General features: G+C 42.4%; 1 protein-coding gene across 11 annotated transcripts in view; it reads left to right on the top strand.

Moving 5' to 3' along the window:
• Window positions 1-20,573, top strand: part of HDAC4 (histone deacetylase 4) — a 318,456-nt gene that overhangs the window by 113,152 nt on the left and 184,731 nt on the right. Inside the window, exon 1 of one of the 11 annotated variants that reach the window (XM_081945682.1) lies at window positions 10,340-10,410. The exons of the other annotated variants lie outside the window; for them this stretch is intronic. The gene's annotated coding sequence lies outside the window, so the exon portion shown is untranslated. Of the gene's footprint in view, window positions 1-10,339; window positions 10,411-20,573 lie in introns of those variants that run through there. 11 annotated transcript variants of the gene reach the window in all.

Raw genomic sequence — 20,573 nt, 5'->3', positions numbered from 1 at the left:
TTGTGATCTGAAGGTGGAAGACCTCTTTCTAATGCCTATAATGGTTTGGTAACATTTTGTCAGATTCTTGAACACAGAGGAAGGCAATCTTGAGAACAGAGGAAGGCAATCTTGAAGTGAAGAGGATTGAGCCAGTTTGGAGAATTGTTTTATGGCATTGAAAGCAGGGAAGGCTGTGCTGAATAGTTTTTTGGGTTTTCATTGGCTGCAAATGTTTTACAGGATAAAACGTACTACCCGCATACCTGGTGGATTTTTGCAATATAGAGAAGGTTTGCTAATGCAGGTGAATTGAATGAATGAAAATGAAGGTTTGTTAATTGTAGCATTTATTGCTAATGATAATGACAATATATTTTTATTACCCCTTTTTTGTACTTTGCATAATATTGCTCATTCCCACAAAGGAATAGCATGCAGAGTTGGTAGATGTGTTGATAGTTTTGATATCCAAACCGTTCCTGATCCTTCCTTCCTACCACCAAACAGGAAGGAAGTCCGCTTTCCTCCCCCCCATTCCTGATCCTGCCTTCCTACCACCAAACAGGAAGGTAGGCCACTTTCTTGCCATGGCTGGGCCTGGACAGCTGTCTGGTGCAGTTCCTACAGTAATGGGATTATCGTCTTTGGATCAGTAGTGGCTGAGCCACCGAGAACCAACCCAGGCACCTACCATCACTAATGATGAGAAGAAATCAACAAAATTCCACATCAGGTTGGTCGTTGCCCGGGTCAACAAGGACTGCATCAGATGCTATGGCTCCTGAACATCTGTTGAAAAAGGGGCTACAGAGCTCAGTTGTTACTGCCAGGGAACCAGGGCATGCAACTCCAAAGCGACTGGAACCAAAGTGCAAAAGTTGGACAACCGAAGAAAATTGAGAACTCATCAAATATTACTCCCAGGCAGAACCAACAGCCAGGGGATTTCAAAAAAGAATGATGCAACTTTGGAAGGAAAAACACCCGGAAAGTGACATAACCAATGAATTAATGGATCAAAGACACTTCATCATCCGTAATAAAGTTTTCAAAGACGTGGAAATGCAACATGTAGAAATACTGGCTAAAAAGAAAACAACAAGTAATGATGAACAAGCTGAAGAAACTGCTCCAACTTCTGAACAAGACAGTGGAAAAAACCAACATACAGGATGAAGATCCTCCTGTGCAACAACTTGAAAGCTAAGTGATCTAGCAAAAATGCTGAAAGAAAAAATTGAAAATCAGATCAAAGAAAACGTAGAAAGAAAAGGACTACCTACCATTCGCGAAGTGCATAGCAAACGAGTGAAAGATCTGTTAACTGCCGTGAACAACGTCTTATCCCATCCAGCACACTATATGAAACCAACCAACTAATGTATAGCACAGGTGCTGTTATAATTGCAGAACTGGGTTATAAAATGCAAAAAAAAAAAAACCACCGAAACACCAAAGTGGGAAATTCGACTTGAAAATAAAATTTAAAAATTACAAGGGGATGTCAGCAATCTGAAGTACTTGAAAGAAGGAAAACTAAAGAATAAAAAGCTGAAAAATAATTGACACAAAAAATACAACCTGGAGGAAAAAACAATAATGGAAATCATGGAAGAACTAAAACAACGTGTAATAGCAACAGCAAAGAAAATTGAAAAATATGCACTAATAAAACAATATCGTGAAAATGTCCAGTTTAGAAGAAACCAAAACCTCTTCTACCAGTCCCTTGATGAAAACTGAGTCCAAACTAATGTTCACCCATGTAAAGAAAAACCTTTGAACTTTTGGAAAGAAATGTGGAAAAACCCAGTGGGACACAACAAAACTGCCTCCTGGATCAAAGATATTCAACCACAAACATCACAAAACAAAATGGAAAATATTGTAATAAAAACTGACATGGTTGCAAAACAAGCAAAGAAGGCCGAGAAGTGAAGTGCACCTGGCTTGGATGAACTGCATGGATACTGTCTAAGGCAGCTGACCAGCCTCCATCATCACATGGCCACTCAATTTGATCAAATGCTTCAAAATGCAACAAGTGAAAAATGGTTAACAGCTGGTCGAACATATTTGATAATGAAAGATCCAGAAAAGACCCAGATTTCAGCAAAGGACTTCTGTCAGACTTGATGTGTTATTCTCTGAAATTTTCCTGCCGGTGTCTGGCATCCAAGTTCAACATTCCGATACAAGTCTGCTGTTTGAGAAGGTACTGCAGTGGCTAATAGCAAAATTAGTGAGTAATAAATGTCACAATACTCAGGACCAGCCTCCTATAGGTGGGGCTGGATGCTACCTCCACAACTATGAGAATAGGCATATCAGGTAGGCGCCCTTTCTCCATTGTGGTGGAGGTGGCATCCAGACTGGGACATACCAAAGCTGGAGCTGTCCCAGGGAGGGCTTAGGCTTGGTTCAAAGTGACCCCTGCCTTGTGTACCGATTGGAGTACTCTGTGACCAAAGGTCGCATCCGCATATGAATCCAATTTATAGTTCTTAATAAAAGGAGACAGGGATGCCCATGGCTGCCCTGCAGATCTCTGCTAAAGAAGCCTGCGTTGCCGAGGTGGCCTCACTCTTGGTAGAGTGGGCCGTTGTCCTCCTCGGTGCCGGCATAGCCTGCATTTGGTATGCCGTGGTAATGCATGCCCTCAGCCATCTACCCACCATGCAGTCTCTTTCTGTCCTAATGACGCAGGCTGGAATGATACAAAAAGCGCCTCCAACTTTCTGAATGGCAAGGTTCTTTTGAGGTAAATCTTTAGAGCCCTCCTCACATCCAAGGTGTGCCACTTCTTTTCTAAAGGATGTGATGGGGCCAGGCAGAAATTAGGCAGAATAGGTTCTTGTGCCCGGTGAAAGCAGTAGAACACCTTGGGGGATAAAGGAGGGGTTCAAACGTAACACCACTTGGTCCTGGTGAAAAATGCACAGGTCCTTTCTGGATGAGAGTTCCTGCAACTCCGAAATATGCCTGGTGGAAGATAGCCACCAGGAAGGTGACCTTCAGAGTAAGGAACCTGAGAAAAACAGTGTGTAAAGTTTCAAAGTGAGAGTGAATCTAAAACCTTAGGCAAGTCCCAAGTGGGGTACCTGTGAACAGCGGGTGGTTTCAGGTTAGAGGCCCCCTTTAGAAATCTTCATACTGTGGGGAAAAGCGTTAAAGATTGGAGGCCGAATCGGTCCCGGAAAATTGATGGAGGGAGACTCCACTCTGTGTTGTCTACAATTGTTCGACTGAGCCAGTCGGCTTTCATGTTGCCACCCCCAAAATGTGCTCCGCGGTGATTGACAGAAGGTTCCTTTCAGCCCAAAGCCCCAGGCATTTGGCCCCCAGCCTCAGAGATTTGGACCTGGTTCCTCCCTGCCTGTTTATGTGGGCCTTGGTAGCAATATTGTCTGCTAAGACTAGAATGTGTTTGCCAGTCACCATCCATTGGAAATGGTGTAAGGCCAGGTAGACGGCTCGTAACTCTAGCCAGTTTATGTTGTGAGTCCAGTCTGCCTGACTCCACTGACCCTGTGTCATCTGTGATAAGAGATGGGCCCCCCAACCGAACAGACTTGCGCCTGCGGTGAGGGTTATCCTGTCTGGTGTCTTAAAGCGAAGTCCCCTGGATATGGCAGGGGACTTCCACCATAGAAGGGAGCGTGCCACCCCTGGGAATGTTGATCCTGGCCAAGGAGTAGCTCAAAAACTTCCTCTGAAAAGGCAAAAGACACCATTGCAGATCCCTGGTGTGTAATAGTGCCCAGAGTACAATGCCTATTGCGAACACCATGGTGCCCAGTAGTCTAGATAGTTTAGCTAGGGATACTCTTCGTTCCCTCACTAGTTCTCCTGCCAATTCTGTCTCTCTGATGAGAGGAATACCTTGCATTCTCTGGTGTCAATCAGGGCCCCTAGATGCACCAATTTGGTGGTGGGAGTCAAGTGGCTCTTTGGAATGTTAATAGAAAAACCATGGTTTCTTAATGACTGCATGGTAATGTCTAAATCCTTGATAGCCTGTTGTCTAGTCCGTGACTGAAAGAGGATATCATCTAAATAGCACTACAGCCTTATTGGTACCTCCCTCAGGTACCCTGCCAGTGCCACCAATACCTTAGTAAATACTCTGGGAGCAGAGGAGCGTCCAAAGGGCAAGGCCCTATACTGAAAATGAAATCTCAGATATTGTAGGTAATACTCTGGGAGCAGACGAGAGTCTAAAGAGTAAGGCCCTATACTGAAAAAGATGACCCAGGTAATAAAATCTCAGCTATTGTCTATGTAGGGGCAGAATTGGTATGTGAAGATAGACCTCAGTCAAGTGTATGGAGGAGAGGAAGTCTCCCTGCCTAATGCCTCCCAAGATGGATTGCAGGGAGTGCATTTTGAACTTCCTATACCACAAAAAGTGGTTTAACCTTTTGAGGTCAAGAATAGCTCTCCAGCCCCCCGAGGGCTTGGGGAATCACAAAGAGGATTGAATAAAAGACCCTGCTGTTGTTTGGGTACCAACTGCACAGCTGTGATATCTAGCAGGTGCTGGATCACCACCTGCATGAGAGCTTGCTTAGCTGGATTCTTGGAGACTGGACTCCCATACCCACCCTGTTGCCTAAACCCTGTGGAACCGTAATTGCACCCCCGAAAGGATGAACCAAATTCCTGGCTCTGAAAGGAAGGGTTGGAATCCTGGTTGCGAAAAGTAGAATGCCTAGGCTAAGGCGTTGACCGAGCTAACCCCTTCCTGGAGACAGGGGGCAGAACTTTCCTCTTGTCTTTGTTCTCAATCAAGAACGGATCCAGAGAGTCACCAAACAAGGAACCGCCCTTGAACGGTGCCGATGCCAGACACAATTTATGACGCATGTTGGCCTGCCACTGGCGTAGCCATACGGGCCTACTGGCGGCCACTGAAGATGCCATAGCCCTGGCGACAAACCTGGCCGTGGAAAGGGTGGTATCTGATGTAAACTGGACCGCAGCTACCAACTTATTTATGTCCTGATGGGCTCTCATGTTTGCTATAGGAACCCGCTCTTGAAGATTCTGTAGCCACAGTAGACAGGAATGGGTGAAGAAAGAAGCCATGGTGGATGATTGCACAGCCCACGAAGCGGCCTGATGTGCTCGCTGTAATGTGAGGTCAGCTCTCTTATCTTCTGGTTTTAGTGCGTCCGGCAAGTTTGCTGAAGCATATAAAGCATCCATCATGGGGTATGACAAAATCTGAGCCAGATTCTTGTCCACATTGAAATAAGTCTTATCCATTGAGGACGGCATAGAGCCATAAGTGGGAGAGGCCCACTGCCAGGTCAACAAAGATTTTGGGAGTGGGCACTGTGTGAGCCTTTACTGTCTGCTCAGAAAAAAGAGTCTTTGCTGCCTGGGTGCATGCTGGGACAGCTGATGTCTTAGAGGTAAGGTTAGCTGAAGTCTTTGCCCACGCTCCTTACCTGTCTTTAAAGTCTTCAGCGCCCATGTGCCCGGCCCGTACAGCGCCTGCGCAATGCTCCGCCGAGCAGCTGGAGCGTCGCGGAAGCTCACAGAGAAATTGCTGGATGGTATGATGCAAATGCACACTGTGCGCGTGCGCACGCCCATGTGGACAACGCTGGGCCTGTTCCAACCATACCGGTTGGAATGGGATCCGGAACCCACCACTGAGTGGCAGTTACTGTCCTGTGGCTGTTTGGGTGCTCCACGGCCACAATTTGACCTGTGGATTGCTGCTCTACTTGAAAAGGAGCAGTGGGGTGCTCCAACACCAGCTGGCTTCCCCTCGAGGCTTTTTTTCACTTGCGCAGTTTACTGGCTCTTCACAGTTTATTTTAAACCACTCACAACAGCCGTGCCTCCTTTGAGGTATTTACGGCTCTCCTAGCCGCTCCAAAAGCCTCTGCTGTCTTTTCTGAGGCCTCTGACCCTGCAGCAAGCTGCACTGATGAGTTGTAAGGGGCGGCTGTCAGGTGCCTCCAGGCAAAGTGCGGAGCTCAGCCAGGCACAAAATTTGCGAGGCAAAAGGAACAATCGTCTGAGGAGCCTCCACTTGATGTTTTAGCAGAAGGATTGCAATCCCGAAGGGCTAGAGTTGAAAAAGACCACCTCTGGGAGGCTCAGGTCTGTTCAATTATTCTCCTGATAGAAATCAGCCAGTAGAATTGCAATAATATATTCTTTTAAAAGGTGGTAAGGTAGGAACTACTGAATAACACATCCGTCCTCACTGATGGACTGAGTCAAAAGCTGGGTCTGCCTAGCAACAGGGGTGTGGCTTAACAATATCATCAGACTCAGTGAGTGGATGAGGTCAACCCAGTCTGGATGCTACTCCACCACTATTGAGAACAGAAGGTTTAATACTCGCTGCTCAAGAACAAGCACTACAAACTAATGCCATGAAAGCAAAGATGCAAACATCCACCGACAATTGAAGCTGCCGACTTTGCAATGACAAAGTCGAAAAAGCAAAATTACACAAACTGATTTCAAAGCTAGACACGACCAAGTTGCTAAATTAATCCACTGGTCATTATGTAAAAAATACGATTTACCTGTATCCAGAAAGTCATGGGAACATAAAGTGGAAAAAGTTACCGAAAATGAGAAGGTGAAGCTCTTATGGGACTTTCGAATACAGACGGATCGTCATTTGGAACACAACATGCCAGATATCACAGTTGTCGAAAACCAAAACATACCATTTATTGATATCGCAGTATCGGGAGATGCCAGAGGCGAAGAAAAGGAACTGGAAAAAATCACGAAATACCACGACCTGGCCATTGAAACCACACAATTATGGATGAAACATGTAACAGTGATATCCATTGTCATTGGGGCACTTGGCACCATGTCCAATAATTTTACAAGATACATCAACAAATTGCAGCTTCCTGCAATAACACTAGCGGAACTGCAAAAAACTGCACTACTCGGAACATCTTATATTTTAAGAAGGTACTTGATTGATACCTAGGACAGTGGCAGCAAACCGTATCAACCATTAGCACCAGTCACTGGTATTTGTAATGCATTTTTCAATGTTCAATTGACTGAGTTTCATGTTTAATCAATAAAATATATAATAATAATAATAGTAATAGTAATAATAGTAATAATATAATTATAATAAGCCAAAGAAGCTGGAAAAAAATTGCATTTATTATATATGGATGATTTGAAACTCTATGGTAAGTCAGAAATAGAAATCCAATCACTGACAAACACAGTCCGACTATTCAGCACCAATACTTCAATGTAGTTTGGCATGGAAAAATGTACCACTGTATCCATAAAAAGGGGCAAAATCACTGCGTGTGAGGGAATTGAAATGCCCAATGGCCAACTAATTAAATGCAATGAAAATGAAGCCTACAAATACTTAGGCATTCTGCAGTTGGATAACATCAAACATGGAGAAGTAAAAACTATTGTCAGGAGAGAGTACACCAACAGAGTTAGGAAAATTTTGAAATCTAAATTAAATGGTGGAAATACAATCAAGGCCATAAATACCTGGGCAATACCTGTTATAAGATACACAGTTGGTATAGTTAACTGGACACAAGCTGATTTGGACATTTTGGACCGAAAAACCAGGAAACTAATGACAATGCACTACAGTTTACATCCACTCGGTGACACTGATAGACTATACCTGCCCCGAATATCAGGTGGCAGAGGATTATTACAAGTGAAGCAAATAGTTGAAGAAGAAAAACATGCACTGGCTGATTATTTAAAAGAAAGTCAAGAACATCTATTAATCAAAGTAAAGAACAAAAATCTACGGAAGGCCCAACAGACGAAACAAGAATACAGAAAAGATATGATAAAATCAAAAATGGAGAGTTAGCACAACAAAGCATTGCATGGTCAATTTCTGGAAAAAAAAAGATAAAGTGGACAGTGAAAAAACTTGGTTATGGTTAACAACAAGTACATTAAAAAAAGAAACAGAGTCACTAATCCTGGCTGCGCAAGAACAAGCTATCCGAACAAATACCATTAAGGCCAAAATCGAAAAATCCTCTGATGATGCCAAATGCAGATTCTGCAAAGAAGTTGATGAAACTGTTGACTCAGCTGCTGTAAAAAAATCATGCAGACTGATTATAAATTGCGGCACAATTCAGTAGCACAAATGATGGAATTTGTGCAAAAATTACAATATTAAAACAACAAACTGGTGGGAACATAAGCCTGAAAAAGTCACTGAAAATCAGATGGTCAAGATCCAATGGGATTTTCGTATACAAACGGACAAAATGCTGGCGCATAACACACCAGACATCACACTGGTTGAGAAAAATAAGGTTATAATCATAGACATCGCAATACCAGGTGATAGCAGGGTCGACAAGAAGGAACATGAAAAAATCGCGAAATACCAGGATCTAAAAATTGAAATTCAACGATTATGGCACAAACCAGCAGTGGTAATTCCAGTGGTAATCGGCACACTGGGTGCTATTCCAAAAGCACTGGAATTACATTTAAAACAGTTAAAACTTGACAAAATCACCATCGGTCAAATGCAAAAAGCTGCACTGCTTGGATCCGCATGTACATTACGAAAATACGTTACGATGTCCTAGGCCCCTGGGTGGGGCCCGACTAGTAATCAATGCCAAATCCGGCGAAACAACTGGCCGCTGTGATACAATCGAATAATAATAATAATAATAATAATAATAATAATAATAATAATAATAATAATAATAATAATAATAATAATAATAATAATAATAATAGAGGCCTCTGACTTAATGCATAATAAAGTCAAGGAATTAACCTCAGCCAAGTACATTTGACGAATTTGCAAGATATTAAAGTCCAAACTGAGTGGAGGAAACATCATAAAAGCCATAAATACCTGGGTTATACCTGTAATTTGATACTCTGCAGGAATAATTGACTGGACCCAGATGGAGTTGGACAATTTGGGCAGAAAAACAAGGAAGCTTATGACAATGAATCATGCTTTGAACCCTAAAAGTGATGTTGACCGATTATATCTATCAAGAGCAGAGGGTGGTCGAGGACTCCTATAAGTAAAGCAGACTGTGGAAGAAGAAAGACACAGCTTGAATGATTACATCCAGAAAAGAGAAGAACCAATGATTAAGGAAGTAAATAAAGGAGGCCTTTTGAAGACAACTAAGTTAAAGCTGAATATAAGAAAGAAGTAATTGAGAAGTGAGCTGAAAATTGGGAAAAAATGGAAAAGACTCTACAAAAAACTACCCTACTTGGAACAACTTATATCCTCCGACATTACCTTAACAGTTCCTAGGTCCTTGGTTAGGACTCGAGCTGTTGAGCTATGAACCAGCCCCAAAGGCTGTGAATCTCACCCAAGATTAACCTAATAATCTGCGCACGCGCACACCGGGAACAGGCTCTAGCTGTTCCTCTGCCTCACTGCTGTCTAGCTCCCTAGGCACCTGATCACTGCCAGGCGGTCTTAGCCCCGTCTCTGCCTCCAACACAGAGCCCTCATCTGAGCCTTCCCCAGCCCCCAGGACTGGCCCATGCTCCTTCCCAACCTCCTCGCTATCCAACTTTGCTGCCAGCTCCACTGGCTGCTGGGGGCCACAACAAAAGTCATAGAAAATGAAGAATTGCTCTGGGACTTCAGAATCCAGACAGACAGGTACATGCCACAGGCACCCCTGGCCTTAACAGTTGTTGATAAGAAAGACAAGACTGAATAGTGGATGTGGCAATGCCTGGAGAAAGCAGAATAGAAGAGAAAGAACTGGAAAAGATTACAAAATACAAAGACCTACAAATAGAAATAGTATGACTATGGCAAAGGCAAGCAAGGGTAATACCAATAGCAATAGGCATCTTGGGTGCAGTCCCAAGACAACTGGAGCATCGCTTGAACACCATAGGCATTGATAAATTTGCCATCAGTCAATTTCAGAAGGCGGCTTTACTTGGAACTGTTTCCATCCTGTGACAATATCTGTAACACCATCAAAAATCCAGCTTTGCCTATCCCAGGTCTTTGGTAAGGACTCAATAGGTAGACAAAAATGCCAAACCCAGTATGAACATCTGGCTGACGGTGCAATGATTAATAATAATAGAAAATGAAAACTCTAAAATGCTCTGGCCCAGTGAGATCCCTTAGGAAAGAAAGACCCTGAAACTCTATTTGGGTGAAGTGATGGGTTCTTTTACTAACTTCTTTACTGCAGTAAAGTCATCTAGAACTAAGATTCCCATGGAAAGGGATACAATTTTTTGCCCTCATTTTAAATTGTTCAGTAAGTTGATACATTAAACCTCTAAGTAACTTTATCATAATTGACTGCAAAGATTATCTGGATTCTTTTCTCTTTTCAGGTGGACTTTCTAGCAGAAATCAGCCTGTAGAATTGCTAAACACGTCTAGAGTAAATCATATTGCATGTTCTGGTAAGAGGGAAAGTATCTTATTTTCTTATTTGTTTATTTGCAGCGAGTTAACAAAATTGGAAGAAAGTTTATTTTCTTTCACAACATTCTCATTGCAAATTATTATAGATTCTGGCTTGTCCAAATATATTTTCCTTTTGACTATTTCCATCATTTTGTATGATCATATTTGGCAAAAGAAATAAATACATGGAATGGTAACTGCTTGGAAGTAGATAGGACATAGGTGTCTTTAACCTGGTAGAAAAAAAAACAGGAACATCCCATTTTATGCACCTCCTTATACATGCTTTGTTGCTCTTGAGTTAGGCTTAATAGCTGAGTAAGGCTTTTTAAAAATTGTTGACTGTTCTGTGATTGAGATACTTGTTTCTTCAAGCAAATCTTCAAAATAATATCTAGTATCAGCTTTGCAGTAGCTTTAATTTATATTTGTTGCTGATTTTTTGTCATATTTTATAATTTGTTTTATTTAAATGATAATCACAGTACATACTGTATATTACTATTACTAGTAGCTTTTACAGTTAACAAAGAACTTCATTGTAATATAATTCGTAACAATTAAAGGTGCTACATATGAAAGAATACTGTTTATGTCAAGAATAGTCATCTTTTTTTAATTCTGAGTTTGAGAATGTGCTCAAAAATTGTTTCTGAAGAATTTGCCTGTTCATAATATGATCATTCTGATGCATATACTCCACCATTTTCTGCAAGGCAAATTGATGTGCTCCCTACCATCTCATAGACCTCAATATTTCTTTCCCAGATGGGCTCATTTTAAGATATATCATTGCACTGCTATTACTTTGAAGAAAGTTTTCTTAACAATCTCTTAAAAATGGTTTGGATAACACTACAATAAGATGGGTGCACAGTTGACTAGCCAACTTTAATAAGATTCAGATTAGTAGCTCAACATTAGATGGAAAGCAGGAACTAGTGGGATTTTGCAGGAATTTGTCATAGGACAAATAATCTTCAACTTAATGATCTGGATAATGGGACTGATTCTTTATTAAATTTGTGGATGATAAAAAACTGGGAGGTCTGGCATTGTTTAGTAATGGAATTTTTAATCTGAATTGTAGTTGTGAGTCGGGGACTACCTGTATGTGGTTGATATGAGCCAGAATATTGTCTTAATACCCCTTTTCCTGGATTCCTAACCACATTCATGCAAACATCTCAGGTTTGAAGGACTTTATAATCTGTATACATTTGTTGATTTTTCAGAAAGAGTTTCAAGGATTTTATAAGAAGCTCAATTTATCACTTTTTCAAAGAATTTGTTGCCATTCTAAGGCATGAATTAGTGTTATCCGTGAATTAGTGTCAAGCCAGTTTCCACTTTATAGTTATTTTAGCAGAGTAATGATGGCTCCATTTGTTTTTTCTCTCATGTCTTAGTGCCCTTTGCTTGGTGGAGTAGCCTTTAATATTTATTCAGCACTATCATCTTGATCTTCAGTTAGGCAGTAAAATGGAATTGTGATTATTCTCTGTGGTAGTCTCAGAAACCTAGGGGATCAGCAGAAGCTCTGCTTGTATAAAGGTGTATTACATAGAATTCACAGAAGTCCAAAGATCTATTTACAGATTTTTGTTTTGACTGCAACAGTCACATGCTCTAGTGTATTACATTTATTTATTATTCTTGAAAATCTTATCATTTGCCTTTTATGGTGAGTCATTATTCAAATTCAATATATCCCCTTTGCATTTCATATTAAAATTGCCACTATAGTTCTTTTTCCCTAGTATGAATCTTACACTGTGTTTCCCTGAAAATAAGACTCAATCAGAAAATAAGCCCTAACCTAATTTTAAGCAGTAGTGGGAGAAATGGAAGAACCAATTATCAATGGTAGGAAGAATAGCTACTATAAAAATGAATATATGGCCAAAACTAATTTTTTGTTGCAAACAATTCCTATAATGTTAGATAAAAAATTATTTAATGAATTGGACAAATTAATGATGAAGTATATCTACAGAAATAGAGCACAACAATGATGAGAACTATCTTGAATGCATTTGGGTCAATATTAAAGGTTGTGGGGGAAATGACATTGCCATAGATCTATACTGCAGGCCACCCAACCAAGCAGAGAAAGTAGATGATCTTTTTGCTAGTCAGCTAACTAAGGTATGTAGGAAGCACACCACAATAGTAATGGGAGATTTTAACTACCCTGACATCAACTGGGAAACAAACTCTGCCCCAAGTGGAAGATCCAACAGGTTCCTAACAAACCTAGCAGACAATTTTGTTTTCCCGGGGAAGGGGCGGTGGGGTAGCAGTGATTATCCGGGAGGACTTGGAGCCGAGGGAGTCCACTGTGCCACAGACGTCCGGATGTGAATCCCTTGTTGTGAAATGGGGCCCTGGGAGGCAGTTGGGCCTGCTGATAGTATACCTGGCTCCCCGCCATACATCAGCGACCCTGCCTGAGCTCCTCGAGCTGATCTCATCGGTGGCGGTTGAGACCCCCAAACTTTTAGTGATGGGGGATTTTAACCTGCCGTCGGTGGGAGAAGCATCAGAGGGGGTTCGGGAGTTCATGGCTTCCATGATAGCCATGGACCTGACTCAAATGATTCAGGGCCCGACACACGAGGGAGGTCACACCTTGGACCTTGTTTTTGTCTCTCGCCAGTGGTTGAGTGATCTGGGAGGAGTGAATTTAACCATCACTCCTCTGTCATGGTCAGATCACTCACTCCTCCGACTTGACTTCCCTGGTGCTACCCCTCGCTGCGGGGAGGCGGAACCGGAAAACACTAGATGGTTCCGCCCCAGGCGCTTGATGGAACCAGAGAGGTTCCAGACGGAGCTTGGGCCACCTCCTGCAGCCCTGACCCGCCCTCGGGTAGAGGACCTGGTGGCCGCGTGGAATAATGCGACTACCGGGGCCTTGAACCGGGTGGCGCCTTTGCGGCCTCTCCGGCGGCAACGATCCACCCTGGCTCCTTGGTTCACCGAGGAGCTAAGGGTGATGAAGCGCCGCAAGAGATGCCTAGAGAGTCGTTGGAGATCCTCCCGATCCGAATTTGACCGAGCACAGGTACGAGCCCATTTAAGGACGTACCTAGTGGCATTGAGAACGGCCAAACGTCAATATTGTGCCGCTCTCATTGCATCCGCAGAGAACCGCCCTGCCGCCCTGTTTCGGGTGTCCCGCTCCCTTCTGTTTCAGAGACCGCGGGAGGCCCCTTTACAGGGTAGGGCAGAGGAGTTTGGGAAATATCTGCAGGATAAAGTCGCTCAAATCCGGAAGGATTGGGTCCCCTTCAGTGGCCCAGTCGAGACGCCAGTGGCGAGTCTTGAGAAACCTTTTTGGGAGGAGTTTGACTTGGTTGTCATCGAGGATTTGGACAGATTGCGTGGATGGCTGCGACCTACCACATGTTTGCTGGACCTGTGTCCCTCCTGGCTTGTACTGGCATCCTGGGAGGTTACACGCGACTGGCTCCTGGGCCTAGTGAACGTGTTGGCAGGGGAGCAGAGGTCGACCCTAAGCCCCCTTACTTGTGGGGTGCCACAGGGGTCGGTCCTCTCGCCACTCCTGTTCAACACATACATGAAGCCGCTGGGTGAGATCATCCGTGGTTTCGGGGTGGGATATCATCTGTACGCTGATGATACTCAGCTGTACATTTCCACCCCGAACCACCCCAACGAGGCCGTCGAAGTGATGTCCCGGTGTGTGGAAGCCGTACGGGTCTGGATGGATGACAACCGACTCAGGCTCAACCCTTCCAAGACGGAGTGGCTGTGGGTTCCGGCTCCCCGGTTCAACCAGATAATTCCATCTCTGGCCATTGGGGGCATTCAACTCGCCCCCGTGGAGCGGGCGCGCAATTTGGGCGTCCTCCTGGATGCCAGGCTGTCCATGGATGAACATGTGACAGCCGTGGCCAGGGGGGCGTTCCACCAGGTTCGCCTGGTGCGCCAATTGCGCCCCCTATTGGACCGGGACGCCCTACGCACAGTCACCCATGCGCTGGTGACGTCTCGCCTGGACTACTGTAACGCTCTCTACATAGGGCTTCCCTTGAAATGCACTCGGAGACTGCAGTTGGTCCAGAATGCGGCCGCGCGGGTGATTATGGGGAGTACTAAGTACTCCCATGTGACACCTCTCCTGCGCGAGCTGCACTGGCTTCCTGTGGTCTATCGAGTGCGTTTCAAGGTCTTGATTACGATCTTTAAAGCGCTCCATGGCTCAGGACCTAGTTACCTGCGGGATCGTATTCTGCCCCATACATCCCTACGACTCATCCGCTCGCACAGAGAGGGACTTCTCCAGGTGCCATCCACCAGACAGTGCCATGGGGCGGCGCCTAGGAGCAGAGCCTTCTCTGTGGCGGGCCCAGCCCTGTGGAATGACCTCCCCCCGGATATTAGGACCACTACTGACCTCCGCTCCTTCCGCGTCAAGCTCAAGACCCACCTTTTCCAAATAGCTGGCCTGGCTCAACCATAACTTCGTAACGCTCCTGATGGGTTTTTTAATTTAGTAATTTTATTTAAGGGGATTTTAAATTGTGTTTTTAATTGTCTTTCACTTATAAGTCAACTCTCCTCCATGCACATATGTATATGTCTCTGTTCTTTTTGTATATATGTTTGTCTTATGTGTATTTTTATCCGTTTTGATTGTACGCCGCCCCGAGTCCTTCGGGAGAGGGTTGCGGCTAATCAAATAAAATTATTATTAAATTATTATTATTATTATTTCCAAAAAGTAGAGAAGGGAACAAGGGGATCAGCCATATTGGACTTAATTCTCACTAACAGAGAGGAAATGATAGAAGGTGTTGAAGCCATAGGAAGCCTACGGGCAAGTGACCACGCAATATTGGAATTCAACATTATGCAAACACAAGTAGTAGAACAAAGTCAAACTAGAGTCTTGGACTTTAAGAAAGCTAATTTCAATAAACTTAGAGAGAGCTTGGGAAAAATTCCATGGATGAGAATCCTCAAGGGGAAAACAACTCAAGAAGCTTGGGAAATTTTGAAAAATGAGATTACAAAAGCCCAATCTAGCACAATACCAATGAAGAAGAAAAATAACAGCTCCCAAAAGAAACCAGCATGGCTGCATACAGAACTATCCGACAAACTGAAAGACAAAAAAGGTAAGTATAAAAAGTGGAAGGAGGGGGACATAACTAAGGCAGAATATCAGCAAATAGCCCAACCCTCTAAAGATGAAGTGAGGAAAGCTAAGGCTCACAATGAAGAAAGGCTTTCCACAAAAGTAAAAATTAACCAAAAAAGCTTCTTCTAACATGTTAAAAACAAGAAAAAAGTTAAGGAAACAATTGGTCCATTGCTAGGAGAAAGTGGCAAGAAGGTGACAAGCAACAGGGAGAAAGCAGAACTATTTAACTCATGTTTTGCATCTGTCTTTACACAAAGGGATAAAACATTCCAACCTATCAAAAACAGCACCACAAAAATCAGATTAGGAACACAAATTGAAATAGGGAAGAAAATGGCAAGTGAGCACCTGTCTACCCTAGACGAGTTCAAATCACCAAGACCAGATGGATTACACCCCAGGGTTCTGAAGGAACTAGCAGACGAGATCTCAGAACCACTGAATTATATCTTTCAGAGATCCTGGAACACCGGGGAACTACCAGAGGACTGGAAAAGAGCTGATGTGGTTCCCATCTTCAAAAAAGGGAAAACAATAGATCCAGGAAACTATAGACCTATCAGCCTGACCTCAATACCAGGAAAGATTCTGGAAAAAATGATCAAGCAACGAATTTGCGAACACCTAGAAGCAAACAAAATAATAGCCAAAAGCCAACATGGATTTGTCAAAAACAGATCATGCCAGACTAATCTTATTGCATTCTTTGATAATGTGACAAAATTAGTGGACCAGAGGAATGCCGTTGATATAGTTTACTTGGACTTCAGTAAGGCTTTTGATAAGGTAGACCATAACCTACTACTTGATAAAGTAGAAGAATGTGGGTTAGACAGCATCACCGCCAGATGGATTCGTCACTGGCTGACCAACCACACTCAACGTGTAGTCCTCAATGTAACTGCATCTACATGGAGGGAAGTATGCAGTGGAGTACCCCAAGGCTCTGGTTTAGGCCCAGTACTCTTCAACGTCTTCATCAATAATTTGGATGAGGGAATAAATGGGGAACTCATTAAATTTGCAGATGACACCAAGCTGACAGGAATAGCCAACACTCCAGAAGATAGGCTTAAGATACAGAAGGATCTTGACAAACTTGAACATGGGCACTATCTAATAAAATGAAATTCAATGGTGAAAAGAGTAAGGTTCTACATTTAGGCAACAAAAATGGAATGCACAGGTACAGTATAGATGATACCTTGCTCAGTAGTAGTAGCTGTGAAAGGGATCTTGGAGTCCTAGTGGACAACCATTTAAATATGAGCCAGCAGTGTGTAGCAGCTGCCAAAAAAGCCAACACAGTTCTAGGCTGCATAAATAGAGGGATAGAATCAAGATCATGTGAAGTGTTAATACCACTTTATAATGCCTTGGTAAGGCCACACTTGGAATACTGCATTCAGTTCTGGTCGCCACGATGTAAAAAAGATGTGGAGACTGTAGAAAGAGTGCAGAGAAGAGCAACAAAGATAGTTAGGGGACTGGAGACTAAAACATATGAAGAACGGTTGCAGGAACTGGGTATGTTTAGCTTAAGAGAAACAAGGACTAGGGGAGACATGATAGCAGTGTTCCAATATCTCAGGGGTTGCCACAAAGAAGAGGGAGTCAAACTATTCTCCAAGGCACCTCATGGTAGAATAAGAAGCAATGGGTGGAAACTAATCAAGGAGAGAAGCAACTTAGAACTGAGGAGAAATTTCCTGACAGTTAGAACAATTAATCAGTGGAACAGCTTGCCTCCAGAATTTGTGAATGCCCCAACACTGGAAGTCTTTAAGAAGATGTTGGATAGCCATCTGTCTGAAATCGTATAGGGTTTCCTGCCTAGGCAGGGGGTTGGACTAGAAGACCTCCAAGGTCCCTTCCAACTCTACTATTGTATTATTGTATGGTATTTATGGCAAGGGGAAAAAAGCAAGAATAAGATTGAAAATATTGCAAGAATCTAAAAATAATGGGGATTTTGAATTAGCAGATTGGGAGCTTTATTATCAGGCATCCATACTTACTTGGTTGAAAGAGTGGATAAATCTGATACATAGAAGATTACTACTATTGGAGGGATATGATCTTCAATTGGAGTGGCACGCTTTTTTGGGGTATGATAAGAATAAAATACATAGATATTTCCAATGCATTATGTAAGAAATATATTACTTTTAATATGGGAAAAATTCAAAACAAAAAACTATAGGAAAAATTCAGTCTGGCTTTCTGTGATGGAAGCACTGATACATCCAGTTAGTTTTCTAGAAGTGTAAGTGCATGGCTGCAGCTGTCCTTGCTCATTTTCCTGGATAAGAATGGCCCCCACCGTGGCTTCCAGTGGCACTGTCGGCGTTGGAACACGCTCCCTAGGGAACGCCAGCCCTGTGACAGAGTTAAGCTGCTAGAACAGCGTAAATCAGCTGTCTGCTCACTCCCCCCTCGGGAATAGAGGTGGGGTGAGCAGACAGGTGAGGATAGAGCTCCCCAGGGTCCCCAGGAGAAATTCTGGGGCACGAAGGGGGAGAGCTCCCCAGAAGCCCGGCATAGCTCCTCGTGCGGGACGCTTCTGCTTTTGCAGAAACGAAACGTCACGACCACCCCTGCTGTCAATGTTTAAATCTATATTTGAATGATACGCAGGTAGAGCAAAACAGGAGTGAATATAATTGTAAGTACAAACCTTAATTCCGATGTAATATACTTCCCTCTGTGAAGACAAAGGGACTTAAAAGGAAGATGGCGATTGAATAACAAAGGGTGTGTCGAAAGTGAAACTTAAAAGGGACAGCACTTGTTACCTGCCTGCTAACGATGTTAAAAGACTCAAGAGTTTAAGATCAAAGAAAACAGTATTAGTTAACAAATCTGGGGGAATAGGTGGACTTTTTGGATTCAATAAACTGGCTATTGAAAAGTTTGTTTGAATATCTGGAAATGGCTTCAAAACAAACAAAACTAAGCGTTTCCCCAGCCCAGACACAGAAATTACAATCTTTATTATCCCCAGTAGAAACACAAACTCTGACACTTGAGGCTCTCCAAGCCGTTGTTTTGGAGGAAAAGATTTCAAATGTTTTTAAAGATGTGTCTGTGGAAATGTCTGGAATTAAGGGTTTAATCCAAACCCGTAATCAACAGATTAGGGAGGACATAGTAGATGCACTTAAGGGTTTACTTGGCTATGTAACATCTCTGGATGAGAAGGTGGAAGAAATTAATCAGTCTAATATCAAGTTGGAGAATAAAGTTGAGGAGACACAAAGCAAAATCGATAAATCAGAGGCAGAAGTTACAATGATACAATACAGAACAATGGAATTTGCCTTAAGAATAAGAGATCTGAAAGAACATAACCAAGAAGATCTGAGAGTTATTTTTGCTGAAGCTTTCACTCAATTAACTGGTGAACCAAAGGTAGAGTGTGCCTGGAAGATCGATAAAATTTACAGTGTCAATTCATGGATTGCCAGACAGAGACAACTACCAAGAGATATTGTAATTTATTTTGTCACCAGGAAAACTAGGAATGAAATACTGCAAGCAACTTACAAAAATAAGTTGCAAGTGGCAGGACAAGACGTGGTAGTATTGAAGGAAATCCCTCCAAAAATGTTGAGATCCAGAAAGGATTACGCATTTTTAGTGGACGAAGTTAGAAATTGCCAGATACAATATAGATGGGAGGTCCCAGCCGGATTGGTGGTGAATTACCAAGGAGAAAGATAACTCAGTTTGGAAAGCAAGAGATTTCTATAGCAATGTATTAAAGTCTGGATACACTCCATCCCCAGTATCTAGAGGAAGAAAAGAAGCAGGTGAGACCAGAGAGTAAGATATTCAGGTACAAGCAGGAGCTGCTCAAGCTCTGGACTTACCTGAGGAGACAGAAGAAATTATGGAACAAAGACAAACTCGAGTGGCCACTAAACGCAAAGAGCAAGAATTAAAGATGCAGCAAGCCCAGACAATAATCCAATAAATTACAAATACAAACACAGAAGCTGTGGGGGGAGCAAGACCGAGGGTGAAATCCCAGCAAGATTTCCAGGCAGCTCTTAGAAAGCTTGAGGGAGCTGAAGATGACAATTAAATTTCTAACCTGGAACGTTAATGGTTTAAATTCACCACAAAAAAAAAAAGGGGGGGGGAAAATCATTATCTGAAACAATTTTAAAATGATGTAATTTGTTTGTAAGAAACACATATTAGAACACACGATCAGAAATACTTGATGAATGCAAGATTGGGACCATACTTTGTGGCATCTGCTCCAGAGAAGAAAAATGGTATAGTTATATACTTCAGAAAAGATTTAAAGGCTGAATTAATCGAAGCAGATCCTCAAGGAAGATATATTGCAGTTGAACTACTAATAGAAGGAAAGAAAACACTCTTAACAGGAGTATATGCTCCTAATCAACAACAAGAAAATTTTTACAAGTTGCTTCATACTAAATTAACACAATGGGATTATAGATCGTGTATACTATTGGGTGACTGGAACGGAGTACTGGACACCATCAAAGACAAGAAGAGACTACTGCAAAATAGTCAAACACAAACAAGACTCCCTAAATTCTTTTTTGAGTTGATGGATGATATGGAACTGAGAGACATTTGGAGAGAATGGAATGTTAAAGAATGGGATTTTACATTTTTTTAATTTAAGGTTAAATATTTAGGAGTTTACATTACAACCTCAAATGGTAAATTATATAAGTATAATTATGAACCATTATGGTATAAAATACAGACAGAGATGAATAAATGGAAAAAATTACAATTGTCTTTACTGGGAAGGATAGCAGCAGTAAAAATGAATGTTTTGCCTAAGTTTCTATTTCTCTTTCAAATGATACCAATACTTTAAAAAGATGCAAATTTGGAAGAATGGCAGAAAGGTATTAATAACTTTGTCTGGGCGGGAAAGAAACCAAGAGTAAAACTTAAAACAATGCAAGACATACGGGAAAGAGGAGGTTTGAAAAT

This window comes from Natrix helvetica, assembly GCF_964273705.1.
Source record: "Natrix helvetica genome assembly, chromosome: 2".
NCBI classification, from domain to species: Eukaryota; Metazoa; Chordata; class Lepidosauria; order Squamata; family Natricidae; genus Natrix; species Natrix helvetica.
This window is presented reverse-complemented; position numbering and strand designations above follow the sequence as displayed.